Below are 17772 nucleotides of genomic sequence, written 5' to 3'. Positions count from 1 at the left end.
TTAAAAGAGCTCAGACCCTCACTTATATAGAGGTCGGAACGTGTCATAAGTATAAATAGATACAAGCATAAATAAATGTAGGAATAAAACATGAATAAATAAATGAATAAATGCAGATTAGATATAGTCCAGTGTTTTCGGGTAGATTCAGCGTGTGGGCTGTGGCTCAGCTGGAAAGCAGCCGACCCACGACCGCAGGGTTTGCTTATACTGTAGAAGCTACAGCTAAATGAGATAATGCAGTTAATAAATGTATTCCTGATATGGTTTAGCCTTCTCAGGCTACAACATGGTTAAGTTTATGAATAATATTAAGGAATACGAATCCCTCTTTGCAATGTTTACCAGCCTCCTATAGGCTTTTCAATCACAATCATTCAACTGGAATGAAAACAATATTGTTAACAAGAAAATAGGATTTTATGTCCGTTGTTTATAGTTATTCTAAGGCTTTACTTATTGGGAACTCGGCATGAGATAGAGCACACTGTTGAGATTTCCAATCTGCCTGTTTTACACGCTTTGACCAACAGGGGGTTTGTGTTCAAATGAAGCCCATGATGAAGCCTCATGAGATGAACCCTTTGCGAACCAATTGGCTGGAAAGCTTCATAAGGCTTCATCTCGCCATCACTACCTGCTTGCCACCTAAGACGCACTTAGTGACCAGTACTGCTACTGAGCCGGGAGGAGAAGTAGCTTCGATGAGATGTAGCTTGAGCCCTGCCTGCCTGCAAGAGGGGTTGTGGTTGAAGCCGGAAGTGGGTGAAGCTTCGCAAGCGATGAGGGCCCGTTCCGCGTGAAGGCCGGAAGCGCCGCATTTGAGCGGCCCTGATGCCAGTGATGCCCTCTCGAGAGACTGAAGGCGTTCGTCAATTGTTTGCCTGAAGTAGCCCATTTCCATTATGCCGGAGGAACTTCCGTGGAGCCCAGTATCCTTGTCTTTCCCTTCCGTGTCCGGGTTTTTGCGGGGTGGCCGGCTAGAACCGCTAGCCAACTGGGGAACGCCGCCTGTAGCTTAATCCGCAAGACTGCAGAGCTGACGAATATATACTTGGAGCTGGGACGAAGCCCTGCTGCTGCTTGCGCGTTGACACCTGGAAGACAGCTGATGGAAAAGGGGAGAGCATATATAGAGGGATTAACAGGTGCGATAATTAGGCTTGTGAAGGGGGGGAAGTGATAGGTTAGCTGAGAAGTGGCGCTCCCTCTCATTTAGTGAAGGGAGCGAGTGTTGCCATGACGTGCAATACGAAGTGATAGGTCTTCCTGCCTGAACTTGCGCTGAGCTTCATTTCAATAAAACACATCAATCTGTGCATTTGTTGTGGATGGAACACAACAAATGGTGCTCTTACCTGTGATGCCTCCTCCACACATTATAACCAGACTGTATCATTCAAACTATAAGTCACAGTTCTAGCTACTTGACTTTAGACAAACAATTCAAAGGACAAAATCAACACAATTTATTGAAAGACCCATCTTTATTTTACGGTGCCTCTCCTTTTGTTTGTATTATTAAACCCTGTCAATTAAAAAAACTGAGCAACTCAACAGTTAACTTTATATTTCTTATTGTCCAAAGCATCTATTACACTATTTGTTCCCCTCTCATATTCACAGGATGGATGATTAGAGACTTTGGGGGAGACCTCAGCTTTATGAACGTCCTGTCTGTTGGTTTGGCCAGAGAGGACTGAGGGTCTTTCCCTGCGAGGAGGACCAGACCTGAGGGAGGAGGACCTGCACCAGCTGCACCTACAGACCTTAGCCCAAGCTGGGCATAGCTGTTACCACCTGCACAGGCCTGGCCTGTCAATTAACAGATTAACATTTAGTGTAATTTATGTATATTATTTCGTTTTTATTTACAAAAAATGGTGATGGTTCATGTTTGATCACTTTTAGTTCACATTTCAATAAATAGTATTTGCACTCCTTTTGTCCGTTATTCTTACTGAAAATGTTAGATTACACATTCACATCTGACTGAAGATTGGCACCATTTATTTGTGATGTTGCAAACTCTGCGGTACAAGGCTCAAGTATTGTGAAGCTCAAAAAGTGAGGCAAATGCATTTGATCAGCTGACTTTTTTTTGTGGCCAAACTTTATAGGCCTGACAATAATCACACTGTCTCTGAGGTGCAACGTAAAACACAAAACGTAGCAGTGAAAACATGGTACGGAATTTAATTGATTTGGGCATTCTCACAATAAGCAAGTGGAATGGATTTGATAATGAAGCACTGACACAGCTCTTTACAGAGAGTGGATAGACCGATTCACGGACTTTCCTTATAGTAAAAGTGGGGAGGTCTAAACTAATCATTTTAAAAGGTGGGGGGGACTTGTCCCACCCTCATATAATGGCTGTGACGCCCATGGTTACAGTTTGTTTTCATCTGATTTCAATGAAACAAAGTCTTGGCTTTCAGAATATTAAACTTGTTTCGGCAAATGCAGACAATAAATACAACTTTGAAGCTTGTAACGGCATATTTACAAGCGGAGAACGGAGTAACTTGACAGACGGTGTTTCTCGTGAGTGTTTTCCCCGGGAAACAAACACAATACGCACAAACGCAAAATTACACAAACACACACACGTATACACACACACACGAACACACACACACACACACTCGCGAGCTTCCCCCAGACCAGTAATCCAAACGAAAATATCTTCCCTCCGTAGTATTTTGATCATTAATAATCAATCAGATCGATGGATTTCAGAGAAGAGGAAACTTTGTTGGCCTTTTTCTCAAAATGATGACTCGGTGATAGTCATATAATTTGACATATTTCGCTTAATATTGGAGTACAACAACAATCCTAATATCATTAGAAAGCTATGAATCTCCTCTTTCCAACAGTGTATACAACTCAAAATTTGTCTTCGGGTCAATGTGAATGATTTCGAAGGAGCAGGTCACATATTTTGTATAGATATGGCCCTATAATAGAGTGGTGCGGTGATGACTTATTTTTGTAGGCCGACCCGGAAGTGAGCTGTGCATGGGTTCCCTCGGCAAAAAAGCAATGGGATTTCTCCATAGGACTTTGGAATATTGTAAAAAATAAGATCTGTGGAAAACGAACCTGTTTGATAAATGCACATATTTTTCAGTCGGATAATCTCCACATGTCCACACGTCTCCACATATTTATCGAGTAATATGTATCGATTAGATTTATGATTTGAAAATTATAAAAGTAGGGTGTCTGTGGAGATTATCCGACTGAACCAAAACTGCATTCATCAAACAGGTTCGGCCTACAAAAATACGTCATCCCTGCACCACTCTATATATTGTTCAAATTTAGCATAATAGGTGAGCTTTAAAGTAAGCATTAAAAGGAAAAATAAAGTTAAGATTTTTAAATAACATACTAATAATAACAACGTAAGAATGTGCAATAAAAAGAAACCCAAGGATTTCATGTAAGAATGTGCTTTAACAATTAAATAAACATATTTATATAAAGTTAAAGGTCAATAAAAGATAAAATACAATAGAATAAAAACATCATAAACACAAGAATTGTAAATGTGCACACTGTATATAGCATAAATATTACACACATGCTGTAAATAAAAACGATTCACTGACACCTTGTTGTGTCCTCCAACACCTCAAGTTAGCAGTTTTTACCACTAGATGGCATTCCTCTACAGGTTTTTTTTTTAAAAGAAGCAGAAAAGGCCTGGCATTAGAGGTTGCAATGTGTTTTCCTTGTTGACATCTGAAGCTACCACCAGCTACATTACATCATGAATTAACATCAGTGTCTGTTCTTATATCGAGGGTGACCGCTAGTAGCTCTTTTCACAGCTTGTATTTAAGTGAATACTTGATTTCCATCACAGTGAGAGGGAGAAATGCTTTCCCATGTTACAACTGACATTTGCCCACATGCTTAAAGCCAGTGCACATTTGCAATATGATATTCCCAGTCAGTACTATGAATACTGAAAAATTGCACCCAGGGTTGCAGACATGATTTTAGAAATACTGAGGACCACTCATAATTGAGTATATAAATCATATTTTTTCTTTTTGGAATGTATTCCTTTATATTAGACAATAACATTTATGCTTTTATGGCTGGAAACTTCACCCCTTGGAACTTTCCAGAAGCAGTTTTCAGTTTGTGTTTGGGGGGCAACAACCTCTCTACCATCTACAGTTAAAGAAGACATATTCTGCTCATTACATTTCAGGTTCATATTTCAATCAATCAATCAATCAATGTTTATTTATATAGCCCAATATCACAAATGTTACATTTGTCTCAGTGGACTTCACAGTTTGTACAGAATATCAGTATGACAATACGACACACTCTGTCCTTAGACCCTCACATCGTACAAGGAAAGACTTCCGGAGAAAGCCCACAGTTTAAAGGGGAAAATGGGAGACACCTCAGGGAGAGCAACAGAGGAGGGATCCCTCTCCCAGGACGGACAGACGTGCAATAGATGCCGTGTGTAAATTGAAAAGATAATACAGTTGCAACATAGGTAGTCCAAATGTTTGGAAATGCATGGGTGTATAATAGGAAGATGAATCCACAAGGATATCCATCCAGGACTTATGATCCAAGACCACAGCAACAGGCACAGCCACGACTCAAGATCCAGGGCTTGCGATCCAGGACACAGGACCGCAGCAACAGGATCATCCATGACTCCGGATCCCGGCTTATATAGACACCAAAAAGAAAGAAATTTGGGGAAGCTGGGTTAATCGGAACATGAGAGTACACAGGTATAGACAGAGAGAAGGAAGAAGTAAGATGTCCCCCGACAAACTAAGCCTATATCAGCAAAACTAGGGGCTGAATCTAATCAGCCCTAACTATAAGCTTTATCAAAAAGGAAGGTCTTAAGCACACTCTTAAAAACGGATAGGGTGTCTGCCGCCCAAACACAAACTGGAAGATGATTCCACAAATATGGAGCTTGATAAGAAAAGGCTCTGGCTCCCATTGTACTTTTAGAGACTCTAGGAACAACCAACAACCCTGCATTCTTGGAACGCAATGCCCTAGTAGGACAGTAGGGTATAATGAGTTCTTTAAGGTAAGATGGCTCCTGCCCATTAAGGTCTTTGTAGGCGAGAAGAAGAAGTTTAAATTATATCCTGTGTTCTATAGGGAGCCAGTGTAAGGCAGCCAGAACAGGAGTAATGTGGTCCCTTTTCCTAACTCTGGTTAGTACACGAGCTGCAGCATTTTGAATCAGCTGAAGCGACTTAACTGACTTCTTGGTACACCCTGATAATAAGGAGTTACAATAATCCAGCCTTGAAGTAACAAATGCATGGACTAGTTTCTCTGCATCGTTTTGAGGCAAGATATGCCTGATTTTTGCAATGTTACGTAGATGGAAGTAGGCGGTCCTTGAAATTGATTTTATGTCGGCGTTAAATGATAAATCCTGATCAAATATAACACCAAGATTCCTTACAGTCTCACTGGAGGCCAAATTAATGCCATCCATAGTTAGTATATCTTTAGATAGTTTGTTTCGTAGATTCTTTGGGCCGAGTACAATAACTTCAGTTTTGTTCGTGTATAACATCAAAAAGTTTAAGGTCATCCACGTTTTTAAGTCCTTGAGGCAGTCTTGAATTTTATTTAGATGATTAATTTCATCAGGCTTGATTGATAAATATAGTTGAGTATCATCCGCATAACAATGAAAATGTACAGAATGATTCCTTATAATATTGCCTAACGGAAGCATATATAATGTGAACAAAATAGGTCTGAGCACTGAGCCCTGTGGCACTCCATGGCTAACTTTGGTTTGCGTGGAAGATTCATCGTTGACACGTACAAACTGAGAGCGTTCAGATAGATAGGACCTAAACCAGCCTAAAGCAGTTCCCTGTATGACAACTAAGTGCTCTAGTCTTTGTAATATGATACCATGGTCGATAGTATCAAATGCAGCACTGAGATCGAGCAAAACAAGAATAGAGACAAGTCCCTTGTCTGAGGCTATTAAAATGTCATTTATGACTTTAACCAGAGCTGTCTCTGTGCTATGATGTGTTCTAAAGCACATATTTGTATTCAGAGCCTCTACTGTGACATGTCTCCATGCTTTAATGTTCAAAAAGCTCTTTATTGTTCTCATACTGCTTGTGCTGCAGCACCTCTTTTCACCCTCTGTCTGAAACCAGAACCCAGTCTGCTCTGATTGGTTAGCTGGCCGGCTCTGTTGTGATTGGTCAACCGCTTATAGATGTCCCGCCCCCTTAGCCTATCATGTGTTGGAGCACTAACCAATAGAAGCGCAAGTGTTACATAGTGATGTCACTATGTTACATAACAAAGGAGTCCAATGGAGGCGTTTCAGGCAGGGGGGGGGTGGAGTTTGTGGGAGAGAAACTCCCTCTGGAGGGAAGACAGGGATTTTAGCCTTTGCAGACCGTTTGCGTGCACAAAAACCTGTATAACACACTACAGGAAAGGGAAAAAAATAAATGCATAATAGGGTTCTTTAAAGTATCATGTGCACATTTTACTCCAATACAAAACAAGTATATAGTCAGTGATATTAATCAAGAAATTAATGCTGAATTAATTGCACAGTATAAGTATGGCTGCTGATGGTGAGTCTTAGAGATTTGTGTCATTGAGAGTGATATTTATTCTTCTGTTTAGAAGACAAACCTTCAATTTGTGGGTATAGAGGAGTTGCACACCGGTTATTGTTGGATTAATTCCTCCCTTTCCATCCCTGCTCCCTGGTCCTTTGCACACCATGCCCTCCCCAGCTGTCCTGCTCTCTCTCTAGGAGGAGGAGGGGAGGGAAGGGAGAGCTGGCCGGCTTCAACCCTGCCTGCTTGGCTGTCGTGTACGCTTCTTGATGTTTGCAGACTGCTGTAGCAGCCTCTTAGGCCCCCATAATCCAGTGGATTGTTGCATTAAAACCATCACATGATTCTTCTCTCTCTTGTATCGTGTTGCGTCACATATTGAGGAAGCTATAAATAACTAAGAGGGGATACGGGGGAGAGGGTAGGATTAGATCTTCACAGATTTGCAGGTATTGGAACCCGACACAAAGCTTTGATAGACAGCACCGTTATTTTCACAATTACCTGACTTGACTATTTGGCATGCATCACAATACTCGCAAAAATATTTGACGCATTAGGAAATTTAGCAGCGCAGCAGGGGCCGATGGCTGTGACAAGAAAACAAGCTAAAGTAAATATTCAGACGTGTCCCTCACCAGTGGCGTGCACAGACATTTATGCCGAAATTGTGAGCTCCGAAATTGTGAGCTCCGAAATTGTGCGCGAAAATTTGCCGGATAATGGCGGATTTTGTTAGTTTCTTTTCGGTTTTTGGTTACTTTATTTCGGTTTTAGGGTTAGGGTTAGGTTAGGGTTATGTTATTTAATTCTTATTTTTGCCTGATTTTACTGATTTATTATCAAAAAATTAATTATTTTAACATTTATTTGAATTATTCTAAATGACTTAGGGGGGTTCAATCTGAAGCTAGGGGGGGACAAAGCCGCCCCCCCCCCCCCCCCCCGGGATTGACGCCCCTGGTCGAACCGCCGGCTGCCTTAGTAGTGTGAGATTTATTAAAGGCACATCTTGTATGTCGTAATTGCATATATATTTATTTCAATAACCATATGCTGTCTGATGCAGATGTTTTAATATTCAACAGGTTGTTTTCTGATCAATTATTGTAACAATTTAAATAAGCAACAACAGAACAAACAAAGATTGCAGTGCCACATTGTGCATGCAGGCTTTAGTGTCTATGAAATAAATAACTGACTAAATAATGACTTGAGTGAGCATTGATTGATTGACTAAATACTTTATTAACAAGTTACTTTTAAGACCTTTTTAATACCTCAGAAATAAATAAAATGAAATGAAAAAATTGCATTACTGCATCAAAAGTAATCAACAAACTACTATAAAAACTGGTCAAACATTGGCCAAATTGTCAAATAATATAAAAAAGCCATCTACAAGCTCACAATGCCACGCAATGCGAGATCTGCTATTTTCAAAAGTGCACAACGAGACTACAAGCTCACAATGCCACGCAATGCGAGATCTGCTATTTTCAAAAGTGCACAACGAGACTAAATGGATGGATGCAAGAAAATAAGTGAAGTTATAGTTTAGTTTGGGGAACTATTTAGGGGATTAAACAATACACTCGTTGTATTTGTTACCTGGTGGTTACTTACTTGGTCGTCACCAGGGCACTTTTAATCGTGTTGCTGCGTGCTGCTGCACCACACACCCGCCGTGGCCTGTCTGTCTGACTGATTGACTGACTGTCTGCTCTGCGCGCTGCGTGTTCACGTTGAAAGCAGGGAAGGGAGGGGCTGCGGCCAGTGCACATACGGGAGTGCCGCGGGGCACGTGTGGGGATGTCGGACAAAATTACAACGCGCATTTGGGGCATTGTTGTATATATTAGAAGCTTTTAATCCAGAATTGATCGATGTTACCATGAGCCACATACAGTACACTGTAAAAAAACAAAAACAAAACTGTAAAAAACGAACTTTCAAAAGGGCACATTGCTTTCCAGAGGGCAAAACGGGCAGGTGCTCAAGCACTACCTAGAGTCTATGTGTGCACGTCCCTGTCCCTCACCGAGACGTCTTTTCTCCCAGACTGAAAAGCTACCTCGCACTGTCAAATCATAGAGTGGAAATCAGGTGTGGTTGTGTTGACAGTAAGCCACTGTGAAGTAGCAGAATGGGGTTGAGCTCGGTAAAAAATGTTGGGGTTTCTCTTCATTACCTTCATATGCTTTGAAAGCCGATGTAAGTCTTCACAGGTCTTCAGAGATAACAATTGTCTGGAAGGCAACCTCTGCAAAGGGAGACTTATACTGAAGAGAAACACAGTGATAACAAGACACCAATAAAGCTATTTTTGTTTTCCCATGTCTCCAGCCTCTGTACACTGCATTAGCATACATCCTATGCTTTGCACGCAAGGCAAACAACTACAGTAGAAGTCTGTGTAAAGAAAAACAGGCAGTGCCTTCCCAGCGAGTATGTAGGTTGACGGAGCAACATGCTTATTTAGCACACAGTATATGTCTCCATCAATTACTGGTTTGCTTCTGCTGCAACAGAAGAGTGATTGAAGGGTTCACATTTGTTTATGAATAGGGACACCAATCAATTCATTCTTATTGTTTCTTTCCACTGCAGACAGCAGTTTCCATCGAGCTAAAGATAAAGTGAAGAATAAGCATTATATACTGAACAAAAATATAAACGCAACACTTTTGTTTTTGCTCCCATTTTTCATGAGATGAACTCAAAGATCTAAAACATTTTCTACATACACAAAATAACTATTTCTCTCAAATATTGTTCATAAATCTGAAAAGATCTGTGATAGTGAGCACTTCTCCTTTGCCGAGAAAATCCATCCCACCTCACAGGTGTGGCATATCAAGATGCTGATTAGACAGCATGATTATTTCACAGTTGTGCCTTAGGGTGGCCACAATAAAAGGCCATCCTTAAACATGCATGTTTGCTTTATTGGGGGGTCTGGGGGGGTCCGAAAACCAGTCAGTATCTGGTGTGAGGGTTAGGATTAGGGTTCGGGGTAGGGAATGTTCCGGTTTTTGGACAAAATTAACATGGGATCACTCCGGTCAATGTACGTACTTCGTCTCACTGGAATATTAATGGCCAGATTGAATACAACATCGACCCAAATTCTCCGGTCAATGACAGGAGAGTTTTGAAAGTGACAAAACACTGTTCCACACATTTAAAAACACTTAATCAATGTTTACCCAGGATCCATGCACCTTTCCTGGCTTGTAAAATGTGGTGATGCGCCCTGGAGGTAGCGGGCAGGCTCTGTCCGTGGTGCTGAACCCCAGCCTGTCTATGTGGAATACAAAAACAAACAAAGACAAACACCTTTAAGGTCACCAGGGGCGTGAGGTTCTGGTTCTGGCGGTGTGCATGGAGGGGTTTGACCTGGCCCCCTGACACAATGCACACAGCCTGGAGCAGTGGAGCAGCGGCTGGGCCGTGTTCCCCCTTTTGTCCATTTGCCTATCAGTTTGTTAACCAAATGGACAGAGCCTGTTTTTTCCCCCTAAAAGTGACTTTTAATGGTGGTTTTTGCATTTAAATGATGGGTCTTATCATTCACAAGGGTCCCCGACACAATGCACATAGTCTGGAGCTCGCTGGGGTCCTGCATATGCTTTAATCACACTTTTGTCCATTTGCCTATCAGTTTGTTAACCAAATGGACAGAGGGTGCGTTTTCCCCCTAAAAGTGACTTTTAATGGTGGCCCTTGCGTTTAAATGATGGGTCTTATCATTCACAAGGGTCCCCGACACAATGCACATAGTCTGGAGCTCGCTGGAGTCCTGCATATGCTTTAATCTCACTTTTGTCCATTTGCCTATCAGTTTGTTAACGAAATGGACAGAGCCTGCGTTTTTCCCCTAAAAGTGACTTTTAATGGTGGTTTTTGCATTTAAATGATGGGTATTATCATTCACAAGGGTCCCCGACACAATGCACATAGTCTGGAGCTCGCTGGGGTCCTGCATATGCTTTAATCACACTTTTGTCCATTTGCCTATCAGTTTGTTAACCAAATGGACAGAGGCTGCGTTTTCCCCCTAAAAGTGACTTTTAATGGTGGCCCTTGCGTTTAAATGATGGGTCTTATCATTCACAAGGGTCCCCGACACAATGCACACAGCCTGGAGCAGTGGAGCAGCGGCTGGGCCGTGTTCCCCCTTTTGTCCATTTGCCTATCAGTTTGTTAACCAAATGGACAGAGCCTGTTTTTTCCCCCTAAAAGTGACTTTTAATGGTGGTTTTTGCATTTAAATGATGGGTCTTATCATTCACAAGGGTCCCCGACACAATGCACATAGTCTGGAGCTCGCTGGGGTCCTGCATATGCTTTAATCACACTTTTGTCCATTTGCCTATCAGTTTGTTAACGAAATGGACAGAGCCTGCGTTTTCCCCCTAAAAATGACTTTTAATGGTGGTTTTTGCATTTAAACAGTGGTGGGCCGTCAGGGCCAGCAAGGCCTTCTCTGCTGGCCTAAACATCATCAGAATATAAATTAAATTTTGATATATTTTTTCCACAAATATGTATTAAATTATTCCCTGTAGTCTATTCTCTTCATTTCATAGCTTTCCTCTTGGTTGCGCTGCTTCCAGCCTCAGAACGAGATTTGGAGGGTTGGCCTTTATGTTAGAGCTTTTATCCAATCATATTTCAGCCATAATGTGTTGCCAGGGTCCAAGAAATCTGCCCTTAGGCCTTCAGAATCAACAGTGCGGGCGCCTGTAGATTAAAGTGAACGGAAACAAAACTGTGGCGTTAACCAATCAGATTTTGAGTTGGCGACAACGGGCCAGCTAGCAGGCGTACGATGACGTTAGCACGTGCATGTCTTTTGATTGGATATTGAGAGGCAGAGCTATGTAGAGCTAGCAAACTGAACTTGAATTTGAACGAGCTAATTTGTGTAGATTTCTACAAGCTGTTTTTTTTCAACCCACAATGGCTGAAGGAGGAGAAGAGATCGATTTGGTCGCAGATATAATTACAACGCCATTTTCAAGACGAACTTTTCAAGAAAAGCTAGACATCGTGAGAAGAGAACGGCCAACCCCGACGCTAGCGAGCCTATCACAGCGGGGGAAAGGGTTTGTCCGCCACTTTCAAATCACTAACTACGAGCGGTACCCCTGGCTCACAGCCTCCGAGAGGCACTGCAAATTGTACTGCTGGGAATGCCTGCTATTTGCAACTGATCGATTTGGTGTTTGGAGCCACACTGGATTTGCAAACTTGAGTTGTCTAACCAAGGCAGCAACGAGACACCAAAGCACGGCTGGGCACTTACAAGCAATGGTGCTTTTGAAAACCTTTGGGGACACCCGAGTGGATCTACAGCTCAACGAACAAGTGCGCCGGGAAACGGAGCTCCACAACGAAAGGGTGAACAAAAATAGGGAAATATTGAAAAGACTGATTGATTGTGTCCTGTTTTTGGGTAAACAGGAACTTTCATTTAGGGGACACGATGAAAGCGCCGAGTCCAGAAACAGAGGAAACTACGTGGAGCTTCTTTCTTTGCTTGCTGAGAACAACACAGACTTGCATTACCACCTGTCCACAAACAAAGTGTTTACTGGGACGTCAGGCAAAATACAAAACGACCTGATTTATGCTATTGCTGAAGTGATGGGAGAAGAGATCAAAATGGAGATTAAAAAAGCACCCTTTGTCGCTGTTATGGTGGACGAAACGACAGACGTGGGTAATGTAGCACAACTGGCACTTGTCCTGCGTTATGTGACGGACACAGGTGTCAAGGAGCGGTTTGTCAGATTTGAAGATGTTACAAGCGGCAAGCGAGCTGATGACATTGCCGCTCTTATTTTCCGTTTCATGGAGGAATATGAATGTAGTCTGGATAAAGTTGTGGCACAGTGTTATGATGGCGCAGCGGTCATGGCATCTGGACTAAACGGGGTGCAGGCTAAAGTTAAGGAGAGGGCACCTATGGCCTTATTCATTCACTGCTATGCACATCGACTAAATTTAGTACTGACTCAAGGGGCCTCAAAGCTTAAAGAATGCAAGGTCTTTTTTGCCAGCCTCAATGGCCTTGCAGCATTTTTCTCCAGATCCCCTAAGCGCACGCAACTGCTGGATGACATTTGCAAGCGTCGTCTTCCTAATGTTGCACCAACGCGGTGGCAATATACATCGAGATTGGTCAATGCAGTCTTTGAGAAGAGAGTTTCCCTAAAGGAGGTGTTTGACCACATACTGGAACATCATGAGGAGTATGATGGGGATACTATGCTTAGCGCTGATGGATTTAATGCACGTCTGGATGATTTTGAGTTTTGTTTTTTGCTTGAAACATTCAATGGGATTTTTAAGCATTCAGATGTGCTCTTTGGAATACTACAGAAACAAACATTGGATGTACAATTCTGTCTGACAAGGGTGAACGAGTTTTGTGACACAATTGAGCGAGAGAGGTGCCAGTTTCGTCAGATCTACGAGGACACAGCGCGCATCTCAAGTGGTCCGAGCACACGCAGAGGCCCACGTACAGCACAAGGAGACCTTCGCGCATACTACCAACAACTCCACAGCAATATTCTGGACAACATTCTTTGCCAGATACGGAGTAGGTTTCAAGACCACGAAAAATTAATGTTTCTCTCCCTCCTGGACCCCCAGCACTTTCAGACCTACCGGAAAAAATTCCCGCATACAGCCTTAGCCAAATTAACACAGAGTCACAGAACACTGTTCGATCTGTCCCGGCTAAAAACAGAACTGACTGTAATGTATGCCATGACTGATTTTGAAGGGAAAAGTCCCATTGATCTCCTTGATTTCCTTAAGCAGAAAAATCTGAGTGAGAGCATGGGGCAGCTTTACACATTGGCATGTGTGGCAGTGACTATCCCTGTGTCCACTGCTTCTGTCGAGCGGTCATTCTCGGCCTTAAAGTGAATTAAAACTTATGCCAGAAATTCTACTGGACAGACTAGGCTTTCATCATTAGCCTTCATGTCTATAGAAAATGACTTATTGGTGGAACTGAAACGCACAGATAAACTGTACAACAGAGTCATTGAAGTCTTCTTGAGGAAAGAAAGGAGGATGGATTTTGTATTCAAATAATCAGTTGTTTTGGTGAGTACAAAGCATTTTATTTTTTATTTTAATATATTTTTGTCATTTTATGTCGTTAATATTAAATCAATATTAACGAATTAATATATATGTAATTAAAATGACAAATATATTAAAAAAAAATGTTTGATGCTTCTGCAAGAGATATAGAGATGTGTGTGGCGCACTGGCTCAGCTGTGCAGTAAAAGTACTCAAGGAGACTTGTTGAATTGTTTTGGTTTAACCTTTATCAAAGTGGACATTCAGTGCTAGGAATACACTTTCACCACTGTCGCAAATATATCCTCATGAACAAATGCAAATTATTTGTTTGTTTTCTTTTATTTTCAGTGAATAGTTTGTGTCTTTATCGTCACGTTTCTTAAATGAAACTGCTTTGGGTGCGACAATGCGCTGTTTAGTGAACAAACTTGGTTTGGTGGACTTAATACAACTTTGTAGACTAATGCCTTAAAAGCCCCTTTTATTTTTAAGTTTTGACCGTATCCAAGCGATCTTAAAGCTGGTAGTTTAACACTCTTAATTGTAAATGCGGATATATTGATTATAAATGCTTCGGAAATATTAATATAACTCTGTTGTACTTGACTATGTTAAGGTGATGCAACGCCCGGTTATACTGCGTTTCTGTCTAAATGTATAGTTTCTAGAGCCATGGCGTCATAATGATGGTATTAAGAGGTGGAATAATTCAGGTAGGACTGTGTAGGACATCACTGAAGGCCTAGGTGTGAAATGCACGGCCCGCCACTGCATTTAAATGATGGGTCTTATCATTCACAAGGGTCCCCGACACAATGCACATAGTCTGGAGCTCGCTGGGGTCCTGCATATGCTTTAATCACACTTTTGTCCATTTGCCAATCAGTTTGTTAACGAAATGGACAGAGCCTGCGTTTTCCCCCTAAAAGTGACTTTTAATGGTGGTTTTTGCATTTAAATGATGGGTCTTATCATTCACAAGGGTCCCCGACACAATGCACATAGTCTGGAGCCCGCTGGGGTCCTGCATATGCTTTAATCAGGCGTTTTAACACTTTTCCCCACGAAAATGATTTTTAATCATTTTTTCGGGGCTATATAAATCAAATTCCGGTTAATGCAGAGCACAATTGTACCTTTTACTATTTTAATGTATTTGCATTATATATCTTTGGGCTATAAAAGCGACATATTTGGATGACTTTGTCAGTTTATGGAGCTTATCCCACAAATCCCGGAGGATCCGGGCCAAATTTGGGAGCTCATAGGCGGCCTGCCATAGGCCCCCACCCGTGGAAAGAAAAAAAATGAAAGAAAACGGTCAATTATATGTTAAAATAATCAAAAAATGAACTTTTGAAATTACAACGGAGAAGGGGCTCAGAAGAAGGGAGGATGCTCAAGTGTTTGGAGCTTCGGGACGAAGCCCCGAACACTTTTCCCCTCCCCCGTTGCAATGTACAACGGAGAGGGGAATCCAGACTTCCCCTCCTCCGTTGTAAAAAACCGTTCATGTTTTCCAAGCTACTGTCTGCACGAAATCGGAAACCCGGTTTTTGAGAGGACTCAGAAAAAAAACGGCTGTGTAACTTCATGGAGGAATTCATCCGCTGTATGTGCACTCTGGCTCGGATACATTTTGTTGCCCGGAGACCCCCCAGCATGGTTCTTACCAAACTTTAAGTTTTTGAACTGGGCTCCGGAGGCAGGCAAGGGGAGTTGACAGGGGACTCAATCCGCCTCATGAGGCACTATTCTCGGATACATTTCAACACTTTTAGCCATTTTTGATGGTTCTCCAAAAAATAACTCTGACTTTTTCAGAGTGTGGAGGAATGCAAGGGGAGTTGACAGGGGACTCGATCCGCCTCATGAGGCACTATTCTCGGATACATTTCAACACTTTTAGCCATTTTTGATGGTTCTCCAAAAAATAACTCTGACTTTTTCAGAGTGTGGAGGAATGCGAGGGGAGTTGACAGGGGACTCTACCCGCCTTATGGGGCACTATTCTCGGATAAATTTCAACACTTTTAGCCATTTTTGATGGTTCTCCAAAAAGTAAAGTGTTACTTTGTGAGTGTGGAGGAATGCGAGGGGAGTTGACAGGGGACTCTACCCGCCTTATGGGGCACTATTCTCGGATACATTTCAACACTTTTAGCCATTTTTGATGGTTCTCCAAAAAGTAAAGTGTTACTTTGTGAGTCTGGAGGAATGCGAGGGGAGTTGACAGGGGACTCTACCCGCCTTATGGGGCACTATTCTCGGATACATTTCAACACTTTTAGCCATTTTTGATGGTTCTCCAAAAAGTAAAGTGTTACTTTGTGAGTGTGGAGGAATGCGAGGGGAGTTGACAGGGGACTCTACCCGCCTTATGGGGCACTATTCTCGGATACATTTTTTCATTTTCACCCATTTTTTATGGAACTCCAAAAAGACAAGTTAGTCTTTTTTTTCCCTTCCTCTTCTGATTTCTCACTGATTGAATGGCAAACGCGACCCGCCATCGGAGGGCCTCCGCCGGCCCGGCCTCGTGCAGGTGCTCTGGCGGTCGGTTCCTCCGAACTGCGGGTTCGACTCTGATGGCCGGGAGGGACAAGGGAAACGTCGGGGGGGTCTGCTGGAGACTCCTGCTGGAGTCTTGCGTTTCACTGGGACCTGGCTCGAAAAACTCAAAACCCTGACTCCAGTGCGGTGTTGCGGCCATGCGCCTCCGGGTACCAGACTCCCCTGCCTCCTCCGTGTTGCGTGGGCTGCACGGGGGTAACCCTGCGTGTCCGTTACCCTGCGTGCCTCTTACCTCCCAGGCCGACCGATATGAAGCGTTTCCAAGACGAACCGTCTGACTCAGGGGTCCCACCACGGGTTCCGTAGCGGGGAGGAAGTTCCACCTCCCCACTTCGCCGCGGAATGCAAGAAAAACACCTGTTTCTCTCATCCTCCACTGTGGCATAGCGGCCTTAGTCGGCTGCGGCATTCAGCAATTGGCCTTGCTCCGGGCACAGGACCCTACTTCATCAAACTACCTGTTTGATCCTGCGTAACAACCACATATATGCTTGTCTGCAAAGACATTGATCGAATGGCAAACGTGACCCGCCATCGGAAGGCCTCCGCCGGCCCGGCCTCGTGCCGGTGCTCTGGCGGTCAGTTCATCCAAACTGCGGGTTTGACTCTGCTCCTGGTGCGGACAAAGTCAGCGGCGAATGCCGGAGCGCATATATGCTTGTCTGCAAAGAGGGACATGCCTGGTCCCGCCCAGGTGTTCTTCTACGGCTAGTGTCCAGCCAGCTGCGGTATCAGCAAATTTGACCCGCCATCGGAGGGCCTCCTCCCCGGGTCCAGCTTCCGGTGCTTGGCGGTCGGTTCATCCAAACTGCGGGTTTGACTCTGCTCCTGGGGCTGACAAAGTCAGCGGCGAATGCCGGAGCGCATATATGCTTGTCTGCAAAGAGGGACATGCCTGGTCCCGCCCGGGTGTTCTTCTACGGCTAGTGTCCAGCCAGCTGCGGTATCAGCAAATTTGACCCGCCATCGGAGGGCCTCCTCCCCGGGTCCAGCTTCCGGTGCTTGGCGGTCGGTTCATCCAAACTGCGGGTGCTCCTGGAGCAGACAAAGATATGTGTATTTGCCTGGAGGATGGAAATAAACAAAGAATGATATTTTACAGGACATGACGGATATGTGTTTTTTCCAGGCTTTTTGGAAATAAACCAAATGTGATATTGCAGGGCATTACGTAGCTCATTTTACCCATGTGATGTTGTGCAGTACATTACTGAGCTCATTTAACGATATGGTGTACCAGGCGAAGTGGGATGCTGCCATGTCCCAACTGGTCTCCGGAGGAATATAAGGAGAGTTGACAGGGGACTCTGCCCAGTGCTCATGAACCAAATGAGGGGTGTGTTAGAGGGGAAGGCTCTGGCTGTTTCTGCAGCCTCTGCTTCTACCTTCTCTCCCCACCCCGATACCAGCGCGTGCCTGCTGTAAAAGGCAGGTGCACGGGCTCTCACTGCCACTAACTCTGAGCCT

The sequence above is a fragment of the Notothenia rossii genome (assembly GCF_949606895.1).
Source record: "Notothenia rossii genome assembly, chromosome: 6".
Classification (NCBI taxonomy): Eukaryota; Metazoa; Chordata; class Actinopteri; order Perciformes; family Nototheniidae; genus Notothenia; species Notothenia rossii.
This window is presented reverse-complemented; position numbering follows the sequence as displayed.